The sequence below is a fragment of the Hyaena hyaena genome, unplaced genomic scaffold (genome assembly GCF_003009895.1).
Source record: "Hyaena hyaena isolate Hyena2069 unplaced genomic scaffold, ASM300989v1 scaffold_930, whole genome shotgun sequence".
In the NCBI taxonomy this organism is placed as follows: domain Eukaryota; kingdom Metazoa; phylum Chordata; class Mammalia; order Carnivora; family Hyaenidae; genus Hyaena; species Hyaena hyaena.
The window spans coordinates 90,589-118,004 of NW_024081561.1; the positions used below are offsets into that span (position 1 = coordinate 90,589).

General features: G+C 35.6%; 1 pseudogene; it reads right to left on the bottom strand.

Moving 5' to 3' along the window:
- Window positions 1–3,371: 3,371 nt before the first annotated feature.
- Window positions 3,372–27,416, bottom strand: part of LOC120222930 — a 57,718-nt pseudogene continuing 33,673 nt past the window's right edge.

Here is a 27,416-nt window from a genome sequence, read left to right on the forward strand (position 1 = left end):
CATCCATGCTCTGTCTCTGTGTCTTTCAAAAATGAATAAACATTTTTTTAAAAAGTGAGCTTAAGAAAAGAGAGAGAGTAATTATTTGATGCAATCAATACGTGTAATGCCAATGTCTTTCCCTGAAAAAAAATTGTCATGTAGATTTTATAGGAAGAATTTCTTAGGAACTCTTATATAACAATTTCTTGTCCTAGCTAAATAATAGATAAAACTAAATAAGTAGAACCATAAAAATCTAAATAAAGTATAAAATAAATTTGAAGAATCATTTGGGAATTGTACAATTAAATAGAATTATTTCTATGATCTTATAAAACATATTTTTTTCTATTTTCATGATACCGTGAACTGAATTATATCCCTTCCAAATTCCAAATTCATTGAATCCCTAATCCTCAATGTGACTATGTTTGGAGATGGGGCTTTAAGAGTTATTTAAAGTTAGGGGCGCCTGGGTGGCTTAGTCGGTTAAGCGTCCGACTTTCGCTTAGGTCATGATCTCGTGGTTCGTGGGTTCGAGACCCACGTCGAGCTCTGTGCTGACAGCTAGCTCAGAGCCTGGAGGCTGTTTCAGAGTCTGTGACTCCCTCTCTCTCTGACCCTCCCCTGCTCACGCTGTCTCTCTCTCTCCTAGAAATAAATAAAACATTAAAAATAATTAAAAAAAAAAAGAGTTACTTAAAGTTAAAGGAGGTTACAGAATTGGGTCCTAATCTGAAAGGATTGGTGGTTTCATAAGAGGGAGAGAGATTTTTTTCCCCTCTCTGTACGCAAACACCAAGAAGGCATCTATCTGCAAGCCAGAAAGAGGACCCTCACCGAAGCCAGATCATCCTGGCACTCTGATTTCAGATTTCCAGGCTCCAAATGTGTGAGAAAATAAATGTCAATAGTTTAAACCACCTAGTCTATGAATACTTTGTTGTGGCAGCCAGAACAGACATTTTTACTTTTATCAGCTATGGTACAGAAACGTACACAATTAAGAGGCTATTTTCAAAGAGATGCAGTTTAAATTCCAAGACAAACAGAAGAAACCAAATGATAAATAATCCTGAAGTTTCCAAGAAATATGTGACATGTTAACATACATAGCTATGTTGAAACTTAAGTTGTGCTCATAGAACTTACTTGAAGGACAAATTAATTCGTTCCTCAAAATTACTTACTGGGAACTAAAAATTACAAGGCAATAAAGCATTTATAATGTAAGTACAAAGAGTTAAGCATGCTAACTTACACACAAGAGTGTAGGATGGAGTCTGAGCTAGGCAGTTGGAGGTGCTCATGTTGAAGGGGATGGTCTGTGAAACCAGAATTAATAATGGAAAGTAAAATTTTAATTTTTTAATTGCCAATTCATTGTAAAATATTAGGATTTAAATGAAATATTGGGAATTTTTTTCACTGACTAGTCGGTCACTGAGTTTACATAATGAGTACTACAAGACTGCAGAATGTTAATAGGAAACCAGATAATATTCTGAAAGTTTTATGATTTAATCTACTTTCTTTCCATACGCCCCCCCCCCAAAAAAAAAGGTACATATGTAGGGGCACTTGGGTTGCTCAGTTGGTTAAGGATCTGACTCTTGATTTCAGCTCAGGTCATGATCTCAAAGTTTGTGAGATGAAGCCCCGCATCGGGCTCTATGCTTAAGGAGGCTGCTTGGAATTCTCTCTCTCCCTCTCTCTCTGCCCCTCCACTGCTCTCTCTCCTTCTCTTTCTAAAAAATAAATACATGAAAACATTAAAAACATACATATGTATAAATTTGACAAACATGCAAAATATCAAAGATTTGACTGAAATAAAGTAAAATTGGGAGATCAGCGACTCAGCAACTCATGAGGTCTTTGAAAACAAATCAACTACTTGAGATATTTTGTAATCTTTTGTCTTGGGGGGATATGTTTTCACAGAAAATGAAAACTAAAAAAACTATCAATATAATATCATTTTTTTTCCCAGCAAAGATCTGATTACATAATTTCTGAAGATTCAAAAAAGAAACCCTTAATACTTACCACATGCATTCTAAAGTATTTTCTTTCTCTCTCGTGTTAGGTGGACTACATGAAAACATCTATATGCTTAGATAGGGTCAAATGAAATCAATTAGTGCTAATCCATTGTGTTTATTCACTCTGGGACTTTTCACTGTTGTGATTGGTGCCATTCTCTCATTTACCCATCCTCCCCCTCCCTTTCTCCAGTCTTTTCCTGAGAAGTTACGCATTCCCTTTCTCTCCTGGAGACATCGAAATACTTTAGGTCACCTAATGTCTAATTACTCCTCTGAGTGTAAGTCCCCTGTCTTGACCTGGATTAAGGTCACATCTGGATTAATTTTCACATCTTCCTAGTCTTGGTGTCACTTGACCTCTAATATACAGCTTAGAGGACTCTTCTCTAACACACCAATTCTGGGCTAGATTGTCTATCTATGGGTAAATAGACATAGTATTTTTATATAGTATAGTATATAAAATATACTATATATATAAAGTATATAGTATACTTGTTTATATTATAATTGTTTATATATATATAATTTATAGTATAATTGTTTATTTCCTCTAATAGATATAAGCACAGCCCATCTTGTTCGTTACTAGTTCAGTACCTAATTCAATATATGGTACAAAGTAAGCAATAACAAATACATGTTAATTGATATATACATAAAATAAAATGGAAATATAATCCCATGAGAGCACTTTCATCTGGCATTCCATTTTCCAAATGAAAAGAAAATTATGAAAATAAAAATAACCTGCTAAGTTATTTTATTGGCCTTTTTATCCTATTTTAAAGAGTTACATTTTGTTTACTTTTGGCTTGAGCTCCTGTATATTTACACATTCTTTCTTTAGGTCTTGTCGGTAATTTAGTCTGTCTTTGTAAAGTTAACAAATATATATATACTTATATAAAATTTATATAAAACTATATATATAAATATTTAATTTTGAAAGACATAAGGACTCCGCAGGAACTGAATGCACAATGTGATTTCATCATCTCAACAAATAACTTTAAAACATCAACAAATAACTGTTAACATTGTCTTTTTCAATATTGTTATTTTTTTTGTAAGGTTCAGACAGAAAACTTTATTTTCTCATTTTTGAATTTGCTGTGTTTTTTTTTCTGCTATTAAAATTTATATTCAAATATTATTAAGAATTAAGACACTAAATATAAAAATTATGCAGTTCCATTATTTTCTATGTTGCTCCTAATGTAGAAAGTAATTTATAATCAGACAGCATCTTTTTTTATTACTGTCTTTGGTTTCTGCTTGTTTAGGCAACAGTGAGTTCAGTCACAAGCTTGGCTTGAACTATGAAGGAATGTAATCCAGTCATTTGATCAGTGTTGTTATTTGGGTCTCTAGAAAGTTTTCCCTTTCTTCATCAACCTTAATTTCATACCTAGTTTTAAATAATTCAATCATTTTTGGGATGTTACAGCCAATAGAATCTCAAATAAACTTTGAAAATATGTATTTTTTAAAATTTCTTCTTTAATGGTTTAACCTCAGGCGTTATTTAGCTACATAAAAGCCTGTATGAATTTCATCATCCAAAATCCTCTGAATCAGATTCGTTCCTTTAGTAAACACAGCTCTGTTTTCTTCTGCTATTTTAATCTTTGATGGATTCGATGTAAATACAATAACTTTATTGATTTCTATAACAAATGGGTATGGGAAACTAAGAACACTGGCCAATGGCTTTACTTCCCACCCCCCTCAAGTGCTATAAATCCAGTGTCAAGTAAAGATGGACATCTTGCTTTGAAATAGTAAAGTCCAGAATTTGTAATTTCTTAGGTAAGTGAATAGCTTTCTTCACAGTGTATATCTACTAAGGGTACATGTGTGTTCTTTTCCTTCCTTTTCTTTTTGAAGTTTATTTATCTATTTTGAGAGAGAGAGAGAGCTAAGCACAGAGCCCCACACAGGGCTCAATCCCACCATGGTGAGATTATAACCTGAGCTGATATCAAGCTGACAATCAACTGACTGAGCTACCCAGGCACCCCAGGATACACGCGTTTTCAAGAGAGCCTCAGGATAGTTTTTCCATTGTTTATTTTTTCTATCTCATCTGTTTTGTTTTTGTTTTCCATCTAATGATTTTGCTGTAACACCTTTTTTTGTTTTGTTTTCCAGGCTTTGTAGCATCTGCACAATTTCTTCTGGCCACTTGAATGTTTACAGACAACATACAGATAAAGAGATATCTGATAAGCCATCTTAGAAAGACTGTATGTTTGATGATTTATCAGTATTGTATAGGGGTGCCTGGGTGCCTCAGTCAGTTAAGCCTCTGGCTCTTGATCTCTTCTCAGGTCATGATCACACAGTTGGTTAGACTGAGCCTTGCATTGGGCTCACAGAGCCTACTTGGGATTCTCTCTGTCTCTCTGCCCCTCCCTCACGTGTTCATGTGCTTGTATGCTCTCTCTCTCTCTCTCAAAATAAATACATTAAACTTAAAAAAAGACACTATCAAGACATCTTAGTGCCACCATCATTTGAGATGATGTTGACCTATCATATCATATTTGATCTTCAAATTTTCCAAAGCAAAGATTTCATTATATATTCTAACTTTAACTTTATTATTATTATTAATATATGAGGGCTGTTACATAAAAACTCAAGATTAAAAACAAATCATGTTCTTCTCTTTATATTGATGTAATAGATTTAGGATATGGCTCATTTGATGGATGTTGTACAATGTGATCATTAAATAATATTTATCAGAACTGACACCACATTTCTGAGGACTCTAGACAGAAGTACATCTTTAAGGAGCTTTTGAGGTTAAAAAAAAGTATGGCTAATATTAGTTACTCAGCTAGTGTTCTATTAACAACACTATGCAGACATGTAAACTCTGCATGATAACAGAAAAATTATTGGACTCCATTCTTATATTGCTATGGAAATGTGTGTTCTTTTCTCTTCTATGCTACACCTGCCACTGTGATTCTTCTTGAAGCTCAAGTTCTGAGTCTCATATTACACATTTGAAAAGCAAGAGAGAGACTAGTGTTATGGCAAGAAGATATTGAGAATGGAGTGCACTAAAGTGGAAAGTATTTGCTAAACGGATAGAAAGCATTGCTGAAAAGTTATTTGGTACCTAATATGTTTAAAATTCAAATGTACACATAATAGATGTATACACAAATGTGTACAGATGCATTTGTGCATCTATACACACACATGCACACACACATATATGTACATGTATATATATATATATATATATGTACACCTATATGGATTTGGAGATCAAAAACATACAACTATTTCTGAGGGGAAAAATACAATACTCTCTTTAAAGGATTTATTGTTTTCGTTTTAACTAAATGAAAGGTAAAATTAAAGTTTCATTCTTTCTCCTAATTTTATTTGAGAAATAGCTGCACAAACCCCTGAGTTAATTGTTTCTACCCCTCTAACTCGTAATGAATCAGCTAAAAAAGGGTCCTTATCTTTGGACTCTGGTATGAATAATTAAATGCTTCTTGGTTGCCCCAAATCAGTTTCAGACATTGACATTTGCATGCATATATTAAAAATTATCTTGCATCTTATAATCATATTTTAAATTTTTCTTTCCTTTCATTGTTGTCATTTCAGAATTCACATTAAGTCTAATACTAACACTGATCCTAGACAGTGATACGTGATATCAGAAAAACCACCCACCATGTTAATAAGAAAGCAATGAGCAAGAATTCTGTGCAGAATCTGTAAGCAGCATTAACCAACTTAATAACATACCAGGAATGCAAAATCACTTAAATTGTTGAAATAAGACTTGGTAATTTGTCTTTTCCCTATTAGGCTTAATGCATTTTGATAGTTAGTTAGAATGAGGAAGAGGGAACAAACTATAATAGTCAGGGCCAATGAATAAACCTGCATTGCCGTCATTAATAACAAGCCACTGGTGGCTGAGTATTCAGCACATGAATAATTATTATTTTCAGATGAGAGGGTGGAGAACATTACTACAGAATATTTGCATTTTAATGGCTTTCAGAAGTTTTCTACTTTATTTAGTTTTCTACCTTTTTCTGTAGCACACAAAATAAACTCTTTAAAGTAATTATTCTTTGTTGTTAAAATGTCTGTTGAACACTTTTTTGAACATTTTTGAATGGAGTTTTCTTTTTAGCTATTGAGAATGTCAAAACTCCAATAGAATAATTCCATCTATAATAATAAAATCTTAGTTTCCACTTTGATGAATCTGTACTTATCTGAAATCTTTGAATAATTCTATATAAAGTCCTACAATTTTGTTTGAAAAAAACAAATTAAATTTGTATTTCTTAAGGGATCACTTGACCTGAGGGTCAGAGGTGATACATTTCAAAGTATTTTAACATTAACTTTAATACTTAGAATTTTTATAATATGTTGTCAATTTTTAAAGGTCTATTTTAAAGAACATCAAAAATTATTTTAAAGAAAATGAGGAATTTTAGAACTGTTGAACAATATTATTTTATTTTAAATTATTAAAGTTGTATAGGGGTGCCTGGGTGGCTCAGTCAGTTAAGCAACCCACTTTGGCTCAGGTCATGGTCTCACGGTTCGTGGGTTCGAGCCCCGCATCAGGCTGTGTGCTGACAGCTAGCTCAGAGCCTGGAGCCTGTCTTCAGATTCTGTATCTCTCTCTCTCTCTCTATCTGACCCTCCCTTGCTCTCTCTCTCTCTCTCAAAAATATATAAAACATTAAAAAAATTAAAGTTGTATATATATATGGACACACTATATGGAAGTCACACATAGTAACTTTTATATAGTTAAATGCATTCTACTCTGGCTGCACAATCTTGTGACTTGATATTTTGCTCTATTTTTATATTGTAAATTTATGATGTATAAATATGAGCACATATGTCATTTTGCTTGTTTTAACCCTGAAATACATTAATATTTTTAGCAAAGGACAAAGTGAATTGATCAGTACAGGATTTTACATTAAACATCGAAAACAGTGAGGTGTAGGGGGCTCTGGGTCAGTTAAGTGGCCAACTTCAGCTCAGGTCATGATCTCTTGGTTCATTGGGCTTGCAGTGTCTGTATGCTATTTCAGTTAAGGAACTGAAATAGTCTTGTGCTTTTTCTTAGAGAGGGAGAAAAATGTTTATTTTAAATTATGTAAAGTACAATACTTGTTGATTACAAATAGCTTGGAATAAATTAAGAGACAAAAACATTCATATTATGTTCATGTTTCACATAATGTTTATATTGATGAATTTTCAGTTAAACCACTTTTCTGTCTATCCTGAATATCTTCTCATAATTTGGTATTTTATAATGTATAGAAAAATGTTTTAAAAATGATTTAGGATTATTGTTTAGACTTTCACTTGTTTTTAATTCCAGAGTTTTGAATGGTCAAGATTTTGACAAGAATATTACCCACATTCGGTTTCAAAATTATGACCCATATTTAGGAAAGGATGAAGCAAGTATATGAGAAAGCAGATCCTTAACAGTGAGTTTGTGTTTTTTATATATGCCAAGCAATTAACTTTTAATTAAATGTATTAAGCCAAAACAATAGAGACTCTGGCTTCTTTTAAACAATATGTCTTTATCTAATTAGCTCAATCACATCCCTTTTATTTTATGACCTAATGCCATAGGAAATAATTGTTTGCTAATGTCTATTTTCCAACTACTGTAAGATTTTCTTTTGGCCATGTAATTCGTGTTACTATAATAATATATATCAATAATATTTCTGCTACTTTTAGTCTGTCATGATTGTTTTGAAATAAATCAAAACAGCTCTTACCTGACCCTCTTTTATTTATGTCATAAGTTATTTTGCAAAATGTATCAGCCCTTGAAATAAAAACAAAAATTAGGATCTCTGTAACCATATTCCCACTTCTTTTCCCCTCCTAAGCCTTTGTCTCTCCTTCCCTATTTTGAATATCTTAGCCTTATCCAGGCAGTGTGATTTCCAATAAGGGCAGGAGGAAGATAGGACTGATCAATAACAATCCTGGATCTTTGGACTTCTATGAAATCTCCAGTTGTACAACACAAGTCTGAATATGACCACACTCAATAACATAAAAGTTATGTCTATTTGTTTATATAACTGATAGTACCATAGAACAGTGTGTTTTTGGTAAGCTTACTATTTTTCTGTGTAAGTAAATCCTACTAGTTTAATTTTGGTCATCATATTAAAAATTAAGCAATATAGTAGCAATATTTCTCACAGCACTTTTACCTTCTGTATAAGCTATGATCTTCACTTCATACATTTAGGATAGTGAAAATGAAATTTTAATGAATGTTATATATCTTATCTTCCTTTCTTCTTTGTACCTATACCCAGAAGAAGTAAGCTTTTGTGCAAGAGCATCCCTGAAGCAGGGGTCCATCTGGAGCATTTCTTGAATTACTAAGCAAATTGCATACCCAGGAAACTAGTCTATATATATCCTTAATAGCTATAAAACAGGATTTCGAATATATCTTTCCTTTTTACTTTTTTTAATTAAAAAAAATTTTTTTTTGGCCTTCCAGAATTTTGGCTAAATTTTTAAAGCAGAAAAGAAAGGTGACGAGTCCTTCCTATATTCTGGAAGAAAGAAAGGATTGTAGGAAGAAAAAGGGAAGAAGGAAGAAAGGACTAAGATCTTACTAAGAAGTGACCCTATTAGTCTCATATTTTTATGGATATTCTTTATGGAAATTAAGCTATAATCTCCTTCCCTACCTGGAAGCTGCTGAGTTAAGCATGACATGTGGTGTCTGTTCCAGCCTAAGAACTTAGCAGGGCACTCAAGAGCATCAGGAAACCACCAAGATTCTTTAGAAATTTGAGGAGAGTAGAGACCAGTGACCATTTGTTATTTTCTTCTCCAAAGAACTCACAACAAGGACTCAGATGTTGAGTTTATTGCCTCATGGAGATGTGTGACACTCAAAGAACACACAACTGAGTGAAAGGACATTTTTCTTTCCTCTACTAAACTATCTTTCTTTCTCAGAGCCTGGACTGTCCATCGCCAGCCAGATAGAAAAGAGAGGGGGGTAGAACAAAGTTGAGCAGTGACCATACCTCCTTGAAATCTTACTTTCCAAGTAATGTGCTTGGCCTGGCCTGCAGGATGGTGAAACTTAAAGTTGAATATGCAGTTAACGTTTTAATTTAGACTGGACTGATCTTTCAATACCTGAACATGAAATTGAACAAACAAATAAAAAACTGGATAAAGGAGAAGGGAGCAAACAAAAATAATGAATCCAATATTTTCAACTTTCTAATTTTGATTAGAATCCGATTTCCTGAAGGAATTTCTTCAAGAAGAAAAATAAAAGAGTACTGATGATTTTTGTACCACTACATCATAGGTTATGAATTAACTTTAACATGTGCTGAAATGTATCAATTGGCAAAACTACATGGTCTTAGTTAACACTGGGACTCAAATTACAGTTTAGTTTGGGAATCCTAATAACTTTTAAAAAGATATCCTCTTTAATACAAGGGGAATTGCCAAAGATAAAATAGAGGAAAGCAAGTGCACTTCACCTTAGCCATCAGAACTATTGCCTTACTCAAATTTCCCATAGTTATAGCATAGTTATAGTGTCTATTGCCTTAAAATATTCTATCATAGGGGCACCTGTGTGGCTCCCAGTCAGATGAGTGTCTGACTCTTGGTTTTGGCTCAGGTCATGATCTCATGGTTCCTAGGATGGAGTCCTGTGTTGACCTCTGTGCTGACAGTGCGAAGCCTGCTTGGAATTCTCTCTCTCCCTCTCTCTCTGCCCCTCCCCTGTTCATGTGTTCTCTCTCTCTCTTTCTCTCTCTCTTTCTCTCTCACAATAAATAAATAAACATTTTAAAAAGAAAAAAAAGAAAAAAACATTCCTAATTATTTTTTTTCTTAAACCTATAAATGCTGTTTTTTATAAATTGACCCACTTTGAATGCTCTCCCTTCCATTAAAATAGTCTAGAGTCTGTCCAAATTCCAATACAACATATACTTCAATTAGTGTTCCCAAGAAACTTTTTTACTCTGCATGGTATAAGAATGTCTGCTCATGCCTCCTAGACTCTTTGTACCTCCTATGATCTCTATAAATTCTCCATAAGCTTCTGATGCAAGAAACTGCCATTTTTGTCTTCATGTTACCTGACATTAGAGAAGTAATTGCTCGATATGCACATGGATCTTATTGAAATAAACACTCTCACAGCCTCTGAACCTGGGACCTTTATATCCAGCTGCCATTATGAATTAGGTCATGGAAGAAAGCACTCCTTAAAGCATGGCCACTTGCAAATTAAAAATAGTACTGATAGGAAAAAACCAATCTTGGACCTCCTGGCATATCCCAAATGCAGGAGGAGGAGGCCTCCTGGACATCCTCTGTCCCTTCCCAGATATCATGGTGCTGGATTAAGTCATCTCTCTACCAAATCCCTTGGCTTCATGGGAGTCCATTGGTATCACATGATTGAATATTAAATAAAATTGTATACTTTGTGAGTCCCCACCATTACATGTTATAGAACCCCTAGGGGATTTGCTGTCATCTGCTCCTTACCCATGACATCTCTTATCAAGAACCAGAAAGATGAGTCAACACAGTTGGCCAAATTTTGGGTAGCAATTTTTGACACGGATGCCCTGGCCAACAACAGACACGTCTGCACGTTTTTGTTGACTGTTGGACCATTGCCAATGGTATGATCATCTGGTCTGGCCAATACTCAAAACAAGAATTCCTTTTCCAAGGTTGCCTCATCTGAGTTGAAGAACTCTAGAAACCTCTTCCTTCACAGATATCCAAAATTAAAAGCACAATACAAGTCTTATTGAGACATTTCTTATCACTTTCGGTGTTCAAAATGTCATTGACAGTAACCAAGACACATATTTTACTTCTCAAAATATATCATTCTGGGCTCTTGAACAAGGCATTCACTGGAGCTTTCACTTCCATTACTGGCTTCAGTCCACCAGCCTCTGAGAGTGCCAGCCATATGTTTTACTTAAATAAAATTCAATTAAGGGGTGCCTGGGTGGCACAGTCAGTTGAGCATCTGACTTCCGCTCAAATCATGATCTCATGGTTTGTGAGTTCGAGCCCTGCGTTGGACTCTCTGCTGTTAGTGCGGAGTCTGCTTTGTATCCTCTGTCCCCCTCTCTTTCTTCCCTTCCTCTGCTTATGCTCTCTCTCTCTCTCTCAAAAATACAAACAAACAAACAAATAAATAAATTTCAACTAAAAGGAACATGGTACATTTCAGTCACCAGTCAAACATTAAGGGTGAATTGGAATCAAGCGGTTCCCTTTTTGATGTTTGACTACCAACAGCTTTCAACACCCTCCTCCTTCCTCTCTTGCCTCACCCGTGGGCAAGCCAAAAAGAGAACCTAAATGATTCTTTGCCTGGCTTAGGCAAGGAGTTCAAACGATGTAGGCCCTTGGCCCATGCGATAACCTTCCACCTGTACTAAAACCGTTCTTTGCTCTTTTCTTTCTCAAATCATTCTCAAACATGCCTGAGACCCTGTCCTTGAAAAGTTCTTTATATGAGTAATACAACTTTCAATTTTGTTTTGGTATGTTTGTGTGTGTATAGTATACACATTTATATATAATGTAAATACAATATGTATTTCTATATGTGTGTAAAATATACATTTATGGGAAAATTGTATAAAAGTGGGATTAAAGTTAACAAATCCAAAGGAGTGGTTACATAGGCAGTGGGGTTGTATATTACTAGGAAGGGAAATGTAGAAAATATTCAAGGGATTGGAATGTATTTCTTTTTTTTAATTTTTTTTAATGTTTTATTTATTTTTGAGAGATAGAGACAGCACAAGCAGGGGAGGTTCAGAGAGAGAGGGAGATACAGAATCTGAAGACAAGCTCCAGGCTCTGAGCTAGCTTCCTGCAGAGAGCTCGATGCGGGGTTTGAACCCACGAACCGTGAGATCATGACCTGAGCTGAAGTTGGACGCTTAACCGACTGAGCCACCCAGACGCCCCTGGAATGTATTTTTTAAACTGAGTGGTGGACACATAAATAACCATTATTTTTCCTCAAATTCTTCTCATTAATTTTAAAATTAATTAATCTTAATTTTAAAGTAGGATACATATAGAACCATATAATCAATATTTTAGTTATTGAAAAAGTGAGAATGAAAAATTTAATTTGAAACAAAAACAAATGTCAGGTATTGGACAGAAAATTTGAAATGTTTTAAAAATTTATAGTTGTACATAAACAAAGTATATCCACAGTAATACAAATGAGATGTTATTGAATGGATGATTATCACTGGAATTTGAATTGTTCTTCATCTATTTATCACACAGCAATATTATTTTCAACATTGAAAAATTTAAAAATGAAACCAAATTAAGGTATTTTTGTGTGATGTAGAAAAAATTATTTAATAAAACACAAATGGCGCACATTTTCAATGTGCTTAACACAGATTATAATTTTCATATACTTTAAAGTTGTGATTGAATGTCACTAACATATTATGGATTTAATATCTTCAAATATTAGATTTAAAGTCAGAGTTCATAAGTAATATCTTTGCTGTGTTAAATAATTTCTTTTTTGTGTGTGTGTTAAATAATTTCTATGACCCTCCATGTCTCATCCATAAAACAAGGATAACAACAACCTTTGCAAAGGTTTGCTATAAGATATAAAAGATAATAAAAGTGAAAATGACTTTCACAGTGTCTGACTTACATATGATATTCAATAAATTTTTGGCATGATTTAAGAATGCTCTTAAAAATAGAAAATATTTAAAATATATATATGTGTGTGCTTCAATGCTCCCTAATGAAATATCATAGAAATGGATCCTGCCTTGTAAACACAGCCATGAATTTAGACTATTAATTAAATCGCTCCAGGCTTAGGACAATTCAGAAGGGGCATCATGATGAATTTGGTGAGATAGGATTCAGTGAACTCTCAGGAATAAATAATATCAGAATTTCAGGATTCATTGGGTCTCAGGAACATAAATTTGTTTATGGAGGTGGGAGGAGCGACAAAAGATTGGCTCCTAGTTTTGATGAAATGTATTCAAGTTACTGTAAGTTACCGTACTACTGCTAGTAAAGACTGAACTCACGTCACACTTCCTGACATCTTGACTTGATTCCACATCATCTCTGGTTCATGTTTGACACTTAAATATCTTTTTTAAAAAAAAATATTTATTTCTTTTTGAGACAGAGACAGAGCATGAGCAGAGGAGGGGCAGAGAGAGAGGGACACAGAATCTGAAGCAGGCTCCAGACTCCAAGCCGTCAGCACAGAGCCCGATATGGGGCTCGAACACACCAGCCGTGAGATTGTGACCTGAGCGGAAGTTGGACGCTTAACCGACTGAGCCACTCAGGAGCCCTGAACTTAAAAATCTTTATGTGTGTGTCTTTCCACATCTATTTGTATCTTCTACCTGATTTTTGTAAACATTTTAAGATTTTAAGCAGAGAAGAATGGAAATTCTAAGTCTCCCTAGGGCAGAGGTCACATTCAAGTGTAGGTAGCTATGGAGCTCATAAGAAAAGATGACCAGGTGGTCAAACAGAATGAGGTCTATGGGGTCAGCCACAGTGAGAACGGGCAGCACGAGTGAGCAGTCCTTAAGGAGATCATCATTTTTTCTAGAGTGGATGACCCTGCTTCTTGTTGCCTAATCTGGATACATTTAAAATCGAACCCCCATGCTTTCGGAGGGCCACAGAGAAATGTTTCCATTGCATAGGATTACAGAGATGCTGCCTATTATTGATCTTTCTTCCCATCCTCAGCTTCATCTGCCATAAGAATTGGGGCATTGCTAAAGGCAGAAAAGACATTGTTTGTAGATTTCATTTGAGAGTTTACCTTTCTGTATTCTCTTTTATATGATTTCTGCATCTGTAGCTTAGTCACAATTCCCAAATGGGATTTTTAAAGTGTCTACAAAGGAATATGATTTGGAAGGCTTTGGTTAAACTACAGCTTAGGGTTGGTTAAGGTAGTTTAACCTACAAAAGAGAAAACTATGGGTGTTATGAAGCCTCATTTATTCTTTCTCTTTCATGCCATCCATCCAGCCAGCTATCCATCTCTCCATCTATACATCTCTTTAGCTCTCCATCTATCTTTCTATTGGCTTAGATGATGCTAAACATATTAGTTAGTCTATTTTCAGTTCTATTAGTAAAAAGAAATAGGAAGAGACCTCAACTCATTTAGAAGATATAAAAGTAACTATAGGTAAAAAGGACACTAATAATAAATGTTTTGTGTTAGAAAGAACTAATAAATCGCTTTCCTTTAGAAAGTGGTTAACATACCATTCTAAGAAAATGTCTCTGAAAATTTAAGATTCTTACAAATTCTTTCAGGAAAGTTCTCAGTGTTATGAGAGAGATTATTAGTAAGCTGGATACAAAGAGGGAAACAGTTTAATCTATCTAAAAATGATGGTCATATCTACTTTTAGTTTCTCCTTTTTGTGTACTAAAGGAGTATTTTTTCTTAGATGGAAATGATATCATTAAATCTTAGAATTTACCTCTGGAAACTGGGCCTCTGAAATTTCCTATTTTTAATTTTTTAAGCTTATTTATTTATTTTGAAAGAGAGAGAGAGAGTCCTAAGTAGGCCCTGTACTATCAGCACAGAGCCTGCCATGGGGTTTGATTCCACAAAATGTGAAATCATGACCTGAGCCAAAATCAAGAGTCAGATGCTTGACCGACTGAGCCACCCAGGTACCCCCATCTTAATGATTTTTTTTTAATGTTTTTTATTTATTTCTAGGAGAGAGAGAGAGAGAGAAAGAGACAGCGTGAGCAGGGGAGGGTCAGAGAGAGAGGGAGTCACAGACTCTGAAAGAGGCTCCAGGCTCTGAGCTGGCAGTCAGCACAGAGCCCGACGCGGGGCTCGAACCCACGAACCGTGAGATCATGACCTAAGCGAAAGTCGGACGCTTAACCGACTAAACCACCCAGGCGCCCCTTGATTTTTTTAATCTAAGTATACATTTAAAAATATTCCATACACGACCAGTATTATTAATCCATGTCTTTCAATACAGTTGAATATACAATACAATATAGTCTGCCGGAGGCCGGCTCCAGCAGGTCCAGGGGTCCCTGAAGGATGGACGGTGTCGGCAAGAGAGAGAGTGAGAGAGTCCCGAGATTCTTTCTGATCACAGGGCAGGCATCTCTGTCCTATCGGTTTTATTTATAGGTCAAATGTTAACATGGCATCAGAAAATGGAATTTTTAAAATGGATACTTCTCTGTGATAAGATGTTTTTGGAAATCTACAGAAACAGGTTTTATAGAAGTATTCTAGCAGAACTGTCCCAATTATAGTGAGGTTGAGTAGCTAAGAAAATAACAGGGTGTTCACATTCCAATAATACTAAGATTAAGTCATAGGTTTGTAGATACTCTTATCCATTCTCATCACAGCTTCCAGGGTAAGGGAAGGTGTTTGTGGAATGTAGGCCTTAGGGAAGGGGCTGCTATACATCGCCAGTTAGCAAAGGTATAAGTGGGAACTCATGTTCTGCTCTTATGTGTTCCTTCTTTCTAAGTTAGGCTCTTTGTCTCTGGGCAAGACTTGATTTTCCAGTTATATTCTTTATTGCACCAGAAAGCCAACCATACATTTAAAGAGTTTAGCTCATTTCCAATGCATAGAATAGACTCATCGGGTGCATTTACCTTTGTGTCTAGTTTTATGATTTCTTGAATAGCTAGGGCATGAGAGACATTTTTGGTTAGTAGATTTACATGTAGCTGTATGAACATCTTGGACTAAAGCAACAGTAGAAACAGAATTGTACATGTAAAGGTCAATCTTTTAGGAGTAAGTGTCATTAGCCTGTTCATAGCTCAAGAGAAAGTATGGGGGGAAACAGGACCTGCTGGAGACACAATGTTTGTTCCCATAATCAAAAGAAGTTCCCACAATAAGTTCCTTCACAAGGTGCAATCATCATATCAAGGCCAGAATAAGGGGACAAGTCAATCCCGATATTGATCAACAAGGTACCTTAGGGGTTGGTGCTCAAGCAGAAATAATTGAATGAGGGTGAGTATCGGTTGTCATCTGATTGGCAAGAGACTGTGCAAACTTGCTTTAACCTCACCAGGAGTTTTCTCGACTAGTGGGCTCAGAATGGCTCCCAACAATAGTCATATATTATACTATCATAGTTTTAAATATCCATAAGTGATCACTGTATAGGAAATATTGGTAATTATTTCAGATCTTGACACATCAAACTTTACAGTTTATTAGGTGCATAATACTATTTTAAACAAACTGTAATTAGTCAAACATAATTTGAAGCCTTTAAAATACTTTTTTCAAAAGCATAGAATTTAACAGAAGATTCAGGATTTGATGTCATTAGACAATGCAAAATTAAGACTTTAGTGACTGGTGAGTAGTAAAATTGGAGTTTGTGAGCATGGCTGATTCTAGAAAAATATCGTTTCTCTGCTCTAAGTAGCAATAAGAAAAAAGGAAGGATTAAAAATTACTCATCGTAATTAAATTAAACCATCATCAGTGGCAACGAGCTGGAAGGCACACTTGTCTCTAGCACTCTCTCACTTAGCGTAGTTTTTCTGAATGTGTTCAGTCCTTAAAATGCTTAAGTATGATATCTGTGAACATATTATCAGAAGATGGTTATTTCTCCTGCCCTACATGCATATTTTAAATAATAATTGGCTGAAACGCCTTGATGGAAATGCCTTAGCAGATGTTTCTGCTCTCTCTTTTGTAATTAAATATGCAAAGCTTGTGTCTTTTGGCCTTGATGTTTCTTTCTTATTTACTCCAATGCACGGATTGAAGAGGCAGAAAGGAGAATAAGTGATTTAAAAGACACCATTATAGAAAAACAAGAAGCTGACAAAAAAAGAGACAAACTGATCCAGGAATATGAAAGAAGAGTTCGAGAGCTCAGCAATACGGTCAAACGCAACAATATCCGTATCATAGGAATCCCAGAAGAGGAAGAGAGAGGGAATGGTGCTGAAGGAGTCCTGGAACAAATTATAGCAGAGAACTTCTCCAGCCTGAGGAAGGAAGTAAATGTTGAAATGCAAGAGGCTCAGAGGACTCCCCTCAGAAGTAATTTGAATCGATCTTCTGCATGGCATATCATAGTAAAAATGCCAATTTGTGAAGCTTTTAAAATAGACTGCCAAATGGAAAAGACCTGCCCTGTAGTAAACAACAGAAATGTTTATATTTTGAAGCCCCCCCAAATGACTTGAGATTAATGAAATTTGTTCCAAAAGAAGTCAATAAGTCACAGAAGTTAATTTAATTATTCTGGAAGTTTGTATTACTGAGACTGCGAATGTCCCCCTACCCCATAAATGATATTTTTTCCTAAGTCATATGGTTACTTTAAAATCCAAATTTCTGGGGTGCCTGGGTGGCTCAGTCAGTTAAGCGTCCGACTTCGGCTCAGGTCATGATCTCGTGGTTTGTGGTTTCAAGCCCCACCTCAGGCTCTGTGCTGACAGCTCAGAGCCTGGAGCCTGCTTCGGATTCTGTGTCTCCCTCTCTCTCTGACCCTCCCCTGCTCATGCTGTCTCTCTCACTCTCAGAAATAAATGAAAAAACATTTAAAAATAAAATAAAATAAAATAAAATAAAATAAAATAAAATAAAATCCAAATTTCTGATGTGATCGGAGTTTTGCCTTACACTGAACCAAGAAGCTCTCTTTGTTTCAAAGGGTCAGAGCTTATGACAATATCCTTCAGTGTAACACACTTTTTAATCCATATTTCTTTGAATCATTTGAGAGATATAATCTACTACTTAATATGTGAGAGTTTATAAGACCATACCTATCTGCGAAAGCCTTATTAGGATTGATAGCAAACCACAAACACCTCAATAAATTTTAACCATTTTTTTCTTTACACAACATAGATTTGGTGGTTTAAGTGATTTCTCTGCTCAAACATGGCAGATTAACTACTTGTTATGTTTGAATAATACATATGAAAGAGACTGGAGCTTTCAAATACTCTCCCAAGTAAGATATGATTTTATTTGTCATAGGTTCAAAATTTTAGAAAGCAGTAAACCTGGTTAATCTCAGTACTGGTTAGTGTCAACATTCACTTAATTTCTCATCTGTCTCATTGGAAAATTTAAACCAAATTCACTTGCTTTTCTTCATGGAGCTGTTAGAAGAATACATTTAAGTCACAGACATATGTAGTATTCCAAATTACTCAGTGCTTGACTCCTCCTTTTTTTCTTTTTCTTTTTAACATGGATTTGTTTTTCTAGACCTATTTGTGAAAATTCATTTGGAAACCAATAGATTTCCATTTTTTTAAAATTAGAAATATTATAATCAATTATAAAAGGAACAATTGAGTTATATATGAATGCTTTTAGCTATAAGTCAAATTTATTTCAGATTGGGTTTATATAGATTTATCCCTTTATCCCATTTGTCAAGAAAAAGATTACAGCTATCTTAACCTTGTATAACTTTTACAGTTAACCTAGTTATTTTCACAAAAAATCAACTGTTCATTTACTAATTGTTTTTTAAAAATATGTAGTTATTGAATATACATTATACGCCAGATGCTATAAATACCTTATTGTCAACTCTGTTATGAAGGTAAGTAAACAAAGCTTATTGTTCCACTTTTTAGATGGAATGTTTCTGAAAAACTGAAGAGTTTTCAAGACAATCTACAGAAATATGTATCATTTCAGGCTGTGGGATCTTAATCCAGTATACTTTCCAACATAGCATGGTGTAGTGTAATCTTACTGCACTTAGAAACTCTATTTTTCTTTCGGTGGAAGAAAATATTAATTTTAAATTTTATTAATTTTATTAGAATTTTTGATAGTGTGCCACACCATTGACTTTTATACTGTAAAAACTAAGCAGCTTGGGGCGCCTGGGTGGCTCAGCCAATTAAGCATCCAACTTTGGCTCAGGTCATAATCTCATGGTTCCCACGTTCGAGCCCCACATCAGGCTCTGTGCTGATATCTAGGAGCCTGGAGCCTGCTTCAAATTGTGTGTCTCCTTCTCTCTCTCTGTCCCTCCCCTGCTCACACTCTCTCTCAATCTCACAAATAAACATAAAATTAAAAACAAAAAACCAGCAGCAACTAAGCAGCTTGTAACTCTGATAATTCTTAATTTTAGTTTAAGAATCAAGACTCTGGAGTGTCTAGTGGCTCAGCCAGTTAAGCATCCGACTCTGCATTGTGGCTCAGGTCATGATCTCACAGTTTGCGAGATCAAGACCCACATCACTGTCAGTGTGGAGCCTGCTTGGGATTCTCTCTCTCCCTCTCCCTCTCCCTGCCCCTCCCCTGCTCAATCTCTCTCTCTCTCTGTCTCTCTCTCTCTCTCAAAATAGATACATAAAGAAAATCCAGAAGATTTTTAAACAAGAAAATAATCAAAAAGATTTTACCTAACTGTGCATTTGAACCCAGACAAAAGATTAAATTGTGATTTGATTAAAGCTTACTAAAATGTTTTTCTAAGAAGTATTAACATTTATTGTATAAAAGACATTTATAAGTGCCTGGTTTTTGTGTGTTTAATTATTTATTTTGAGAGAGAGAAAGAAAGAGTGCATATGCATGAGCGGGGGCAGAGGCAGAGAGGGAGTGAGAGAATCCCCAACAGCTTCCATGCTCAGTGCATGAGTGGAGGAGGGGCAGAAGGGGAGGGAGAGAGAAAGTCCCAAACAGACTCCATGCTGGATGCGGGGCTCCATTTCAAGATTGTGAGATTATGACATGAGCCAAAATCAAGTGTCTGACACTCAACTGACTGAACCACCAAGTGCCCTGACATTTATAAGTGTCTGTTATCTACACTAGCCATTTCCCCTCACACACATCCTGCAGGCCCAGAGGTTTGTTTAACCCTTTCTACATGTAGTTCTTCTGATTACTTCCTTGGTAAATCTAAATAATGTGACTAACTTTAATTAGATATGAAAATCCAAAAATATAAGCAAATACAATGTGTCGATATATGTGTTTTATATCATATGTAAATACAATATACAGGTATATCATATATCTATCTTAAATCCCTATGTCTATGGATTTGAAAAAATATATCATGAAAGTAAGGTTCGTTTCACATTCAAACATCAGTGAACTTTACTGCATTAATAGTAAAGAAAAAAATCATTTCAATGTTGCAAAACATTGTCTCTTTAGTTTCATAGATGCAGAGATGAAATGGCCATCTGCACCAAGAGCTCTACATAATGTTTTCTACCCTTACGTCTGATGTGCTCTGACTTAACTGATTTAGATGATGTAATTTTAGATTTGGGGGATGATGAGATTGAGATGGGATTTTGGACTATGTACTAATGTTGGAATAGGATGGGGCTTGGGGGCTTGAGGAGCGGTAAATGTATTTTGCTTTTGGGAGGGACAAGAATCACTGAGAGCCAGAATGTGGACTGTGTTAGGCAGAATCCTACGATGTCCCCCATATCACATGCTCCTGAGGATATGCCTTGCGTAGTCCTTGGGATTATGAATATAATGAGTTTTATTTCCATTTGTTAGGTTATGATACATGGTTCAATTGATCTCAAAACAGAGATTATCTGACATAATCACATACACAGAGGTCTGGCATAGTCACATGAGCCCTTTACAAACAAAGCATTTTATCAGGTTGCTTCCAAGAGAAGTCAGATTCAAAGCATAAGAAACACGCAACATGCATTGGTGACTTGAATATGGAGTGGACCAAGTCCTAAAGCATGTGACCCATAGCTGAGTGGCTTCTGATAGCTAGCAATAAGAAAACTGGAATCTTACAAAAGTAAGGAACTGAATTTTGCCATTAAGAATGAGCCTCTGTGTAATAATTCAGCCAGGCTGACGCAATCACTTCTGCCTATGACATGAGCAGAAACCTCAGCTATGCCATTTTAAACTTCTGATATAGGCAGGCAGCTAATGAATGGATGCTGTTTTAAGCCAGTGCATGTATGGTAATTTGTCAGGAAGCAATAGAAAACTAACACAGAAGACTAACAATTTCCTTTATCAAACTGATAGAATGGGAACGGAGTACTTAAAACCAATCAGCGAAGGGGAAGAATAGCAGCTGGTTTGTAGTTTTGTCACTGCTGTCCAGGGCATAGCCATGCAGGGATTCTTGACCAGAGTTTTAAATATTTACCATGGCTTCTAGTTTTCACAGTTCCAAAATTCTAATCTTTCCCGTCTCAGTTATCATAAGGTTGCCCAAATCCCCTCATTGCCTGGCTAATTAACCTCCTACCACCTGCAGCAAGCCTGAGAGGAAGTGGCAGAGTTTGGGTATCCGTTACTTCCTCGTCCCTTAATATTCTCATCCTCAAGCTCTTGTCCCAGCCTAGAATCAGCCAAATTCCTGAAGGAAAATGTAGGGGAAAGCATTAGTCCACTGCTTGCTGTGGTTTGCCTTTATTCTGCAAACATTTTCTCCAATCTTCTTTGCCTTGGCATTCCTTAGTTGCCTTAATAGGGAACTTTACTGGGTGTTTTATAATCTCTTTTCCATAGTTGTTTTTGGCCAAGGCATTCGTTGTTCTATGGCAAACTACTACAACATAACTTAATATTTAATTTTTATTAAAAAATCTATTCATTTAATGAAAACATCACAGCGTTACTTTAAGTGGTAAGGAGAAAAAGCATGTTTGTTAATATGCAAACTGATTATGTCTGAAGACATAATGTGAAGATGCAATGTTTAATTCTTAAAATTTTTTCTCTGCCTCTAAACAAAGGACATTCTTAAACAATTAAGAATCTGGAGGCTGTTGTTTTACAGTGAAGTTCAGAATGTTTAAGCTCTTTTTATAGAATTATAAATGCTAGTGCTAGACAGTCACAGACCCTCAGTAGCTCATATCCAACTTTGGGTCACTTGGCAACAGAACTGTGACTTTGACTCCCTTGAAAACCTACCTTACCACAGACTGCATTTGGAATCCTTTATTTTCCTTTTTTTTTTTTGAAACATTTATTTATTTATTTTGAGACAGTGTGTGTGAGCAAGGAAGAGGCAGAGAGAGGAGTGAGTGAGAATCCCAAGCAGGCTCAGCACTATCAGTGCAGAGCCTGGCGCAGGGCTCCATCTCAATCTCACCAACTGTGAGATCATGACCTGAGCCAAGATGGAGAGTCCAAAGCTTAACTGACTGAGCCACCTCGGTGCCCTGAATCCTTTGTCTTTCTTTTTAATGTGACATTCTTCTTTTAAAAGAAAATTTCTATATTTTAAATAACATTAAAGAGAAAAAAGTGTTATCAAAAATGTGGAGAAAAGGAAACGCTTGTCGACTGTTAATGCAAAATGGTGCAGCTTCTATGGAAAATAGTATAGCAGTTTCTCAGAACATTAGAAACAGAACTACCATATAATCCATCCATCCTGCTTCTTGGTATTTATTCAAAAGAATTGAAATAAGAAAGTCTTAGAGGTTTCTGCACTCCTATGCTCATTGCAGTGCTATCCACGAAAGCCACAAGGTGGAAATCACCAACATGTCTGTCAATGGATAAATGGATAAAGAAAATGTGGTATATATCTAGAGTGGAATATTATTCACAGGATCGAAAAAGAAGGAAATCCTGCAATACGTGGCAATATTGATGAATCTCGAAGACATTATGCCAAGTGAAATATACCTGTCATAGAAAGACAAATATTGCTTGACTCCACTTATATAAAACATTTAAATTAGTCAAGTCAGAGACTTGGAGAACAAAATCCTAGTTGCCGGGAGCAGGGGTTACTGAAAATGGAAGTCTATTGTTTAATGGACATAATGCAGGATAAATAAGGTCTAAAGATTTGCTGTACAACATTGTGCCTATAATTAACAATATTATACTATACTTTTAAAAATGTGTTAAGAGGTTAGATCTCATGTTGTGTGTTCTTTTTGGTTTTTTTTTTTTTAATTTTTTGTAATGTTTTATTTATTTCTGAGAGAGAGAGTGAGAGACAGTATGAGCAAGGGAGGGTCGGAAAGAAAGGGAGACACAGAATCTGAAACAGCCTCCAGGCTCTGAGCTAGCTATCAGCACAGAGCCCGATGCGGGGCTCGAACCCATGAACCATAAGATCATGACCTGAGCCAAAGTCAGACGCTTAAATGACTAAGCCACCCAGGCGTCTCATCATGTTGGGTGTTCTTAATACAACAAAATAAACATACAATTAAAAAATAAAACATTGCAATCTTAAAAAAATGGCCATTCTTGCTTTTTATTGACAAATGTCAGGATAACCGTCAGATTAAGTCAAGAAACAACAACACATCTTTCTGTGTGATTTTAATGTCAGATATCTTACTATTTCGTAAAATTCTTCATGAGACCACCCATAACTTTTTAGGTGATATTTTTCATTTTTTAACATTTATTGAATATTTGCTTCATATTATATATCACCAGCAATTTTATTATGTTCTGATGTAATTGCTATATGAAAGTTGTATAATATCAAAGTATTACAAAACTTTAAGTCATAGTAAGTTACAAATGCTCATTTCAAGTTCTCTATATACAGAAAATATAACACTCTATGTAGAAAAAGTCAGTGCATGAGTTTTTTTTTAAGTCAACTTGTATATGTTGTTGTTGTTTTTTCACAGACTCTCTGAGAGATCTCTAAGCCTATTGGGACCATGGACTTATATGACATCCACACAGGAAAGTGGGAAGTATTAAGAAGCCTAGGAAAGAATGGGGAGGAGTACTTCTAGAAAGAAAGAGTAGAAATATCTGCTCATAAATCCAGTTACCAAAAAGAATCCCATAAACTTACAACACCCTTTTTTGTCCACTTATAAGCAGTAACTTTAAGGCAGGAAGTTACTTCTCTATTTCTTTAATGGAGAGTGAAATGTTAATTTAATATATTCATAAAAGAGCTTTACTTGAATTTAATTCAAGCTAAGGAACAAATTATGACCACAATAAGTGCAACAATAATAGTAATAACAAAAAGCAATGCTCACTAATGTTTATTAATTATATGACACTTTGCCTAGACTTTACTTGTATCTACTCAGCAAACTGTCAATACCAATAATTTAAATCCATTTTATGAGTAATGTAACTGAAACTTAGACCAATTAAATAACTTTCCTAAGGTCATTCTGAAACCATGTCCCATAGGGTTTATGAAGTTGAAACTAGCAGGAAATTTAAAGCTAATTTTTCAGAGAACTGTTTCTCCCTAGTCAGCTATTATGTCTTTTCAGACCCCACTACCAAATCCACTAGCGGTCTTTGCAGAAGCCTCTGCACACTATGAACAAGGAAGGCCTTGCATCCCTTCCCCAAAGTAATGGGCCCAAGACCCCATCCAGTTTATACCAGCTCTCAGGTGGTGTCCAGAGCCCCTTCTCCTTGTCCTATTATAACCTCCTGATGTCAAGGCTGAGTTTGCTTTGTTCTGGTGTTAAGTCTCTCCCCAAGTGAACATGGGATGTGTATTACACATATGTCTGCTCAACGTACATGCTCCATCTTTCCTCATGAATAGCCCTAAATTTCTCTGCCCTTTTCATCAGCTATATGTGATCTCTTACCTTGAATTTCCCCCTTTAAAAAACCTTACTCCGTAACCCGGAACCTCAGAGATGGTCTTTGGACATCAGTCTGCCATTTGCCTCAGGTTGCTGGCCTCCTAAATAAAGCAAATTTCCTTTCTACCAACACTTGTTTCTCAAGTATTGACTTTCAAGCAGTGAGGAGCTGAATTGAGAGTTGCTAATAACTTGAGTTGAATGTGGTATTGAAGAATTCTGTAGACACCTGATCCTAACAGCACAATGGCTAGCATATACTGAATCTTCACCACAATTTGCCAATATGGAAACCCAACGATAAGAATAAAACATATACTGTCCCCTTGAGATGTAAATAATATACAAGAGAGTTTCAACATTGAAGCACATATGACTTTAGAACTCAGTGAGGATCTTTGGAGCCTCCTAGGGTGGAAACGCTAAGCTTTAGCAGTAGACAACATTTTAGAATTAGTTAAAAAATGCCTATAATGGGGGTGCCTGTGTGACTCAGTTGGTTGAGGGTCCAACTTTGATTTTGGCTCAGGTCATGATTCCAGAGTCATGGGATCGAGCCCCGTATTGGGCTCTGTGCTAAGCATGGTGCCTGCTTAAGATTCTCTCTCTCTCTCTGCCCCTCTCCTCCTTCCTCTGTCTTGCTCTCTCTCTTAAAAAAATTAAAATGCTTATAATGAATACAAAATCGAAATAATTATCTTCTTTGTGGAAATAAATAAACTGTTAAATATGTCTTCATGCCTTGGATATTTTTACCATGTTAAAAAGTACCCTGTCGGGGCGCCTGGGTGGCTTAGTCGGTTAATCGTCCGACTTTCGCTTAGGCCATGATCTCGCGGTTCGTGGGTTCGAGCCCCGCGTCGGGCTCTGTGCTGACTGCCAGCTCAGAGCCTGGAGCCTGTTTCAGTCTGTGACTCCCTCTCCCTCTGACCCTCCTCTGCTCGCGCTGTCTCTCTCTCTCTCTCCTAGAAATAAATAAAACATAAAAAAAAAAATTAAAAAAAAAAAAAAAAAGTACCCTGTCAATAATTCATTGCACTTTTTTCCCTAAAGATATAGAGAACTTGAAGATTTCAATGGGACAAATAGAAGATAACTAAGTTGTAAAATTGGGAAATAGTCACAGTCAGCACCAAAGCTAGATATCTGCAGCTCTTTCCAAAACTGAGTAAATTGCATGAATATATAGTACTAGAATTTATTCACTTTATTTTTTTATTTTTTAAAAAATTCCCCTCAATGATATTGATGGTTTCTAAGAATCAGAAAGAGAAAGGGCATTGTGACTTTGAATTGTATTTCCCCGGTGATCAATGACTTTTAACATCTTTTCCTGTGCGTATTAATATTTATGTGTCTTCTCAGGGAAAATATCTATTCAAGTCATTTGCCAATTTTTAATCAGAGTTTTTACATAATAAGTTATGTAAGTTCTTTGTTTATTTTAGATATTAACCCTTCTAGGATAAGATATCACCTCACACCTCTCAGACTGGTTGTTATCCAAAAGACAAAACATACCAAAACAAAACAAAAAAAAACCCAAACCACATGTTGGTGAGGAAGTGGAGAAAATGGAACCCTTGTGCACTGTTGGTGAGAAGGTAAAGTGGTACAGCCACAATGGAAAACAGTATGGAGGTTCTCAAAGGGACATCTGCACCCCAGTGTTCATTGCAGCATTATTGACAATAGCCAAGATATGAAAACAATCTAAATGTTCATCAAAGAGATGAATGAACAAAGATATTATGCACACACACAATGGAGGATTACTCAGCCACAAAAAAAGAATGAAATCTTGCCACTTGTAACAACATGATGGTCCTAAAGGGTATTATGCTAAATGAGAAAGGCAGACAGAGAAAGACACATATGGTATGATTTCACTTGCATGTGGAATCTAAAAATCAAAACAAACAAGAAACAGACTCATAAATACAGGAAACAAAATGATTGTTACCAGAAAGGGGAAGGGTTGGTGGCCCCTGAAATAGGTAAAGAGTGTTTAGAGGTACACATTTTCTGTTATGAATCAGGAGACGTAATGCGCAGCCTAGGGACTATAGTCGATAATATTGTAATAACTTTGTTTGATGGCAGATGGTAACAAGATGTATAGAAATACTGAACCACTATGATATACACCTAAACAATTATGTTATTGTAAGGAAAAAGAAAGAACATTAGGCCAAATCCTGATATGAATGACTCGGTGAATAGAACATTTGTTATATCTGAGAGTTTGTCAGTTTGAGTGATTGATTATGCTTCTCAAGGTCAATGAGAGACAACACAGTACTAGCTGATAACAACCATGTGCCTATAACTATAATTACTCACAAAGAGTTGGACTCCTGATCTCAGGCTAAATAAGGCATATCTCTAATAGATAATTTTGATTTTTGAAAAAATTCATGCCCTTTATTAAAATGAGCACAAATTGCATTATTCTATTGTCCATTAACATTTCTTTTCATCAAAAAATGTTAACATCTTTATTGGGGTATAAGCAGATAAAAAAGACATGTTTAATATATAGAATTTAATGAATTTGGACATATGTGTACAACCATGAAACCACTGTTGCAATCAAAGCAACAGATATATCCATTACCTCCAAAAGTTGTGATCTCATTTTTTTGTGCTAAGAATGCTTAACATGAGATTTACCCTCTTGACAAATTTTTA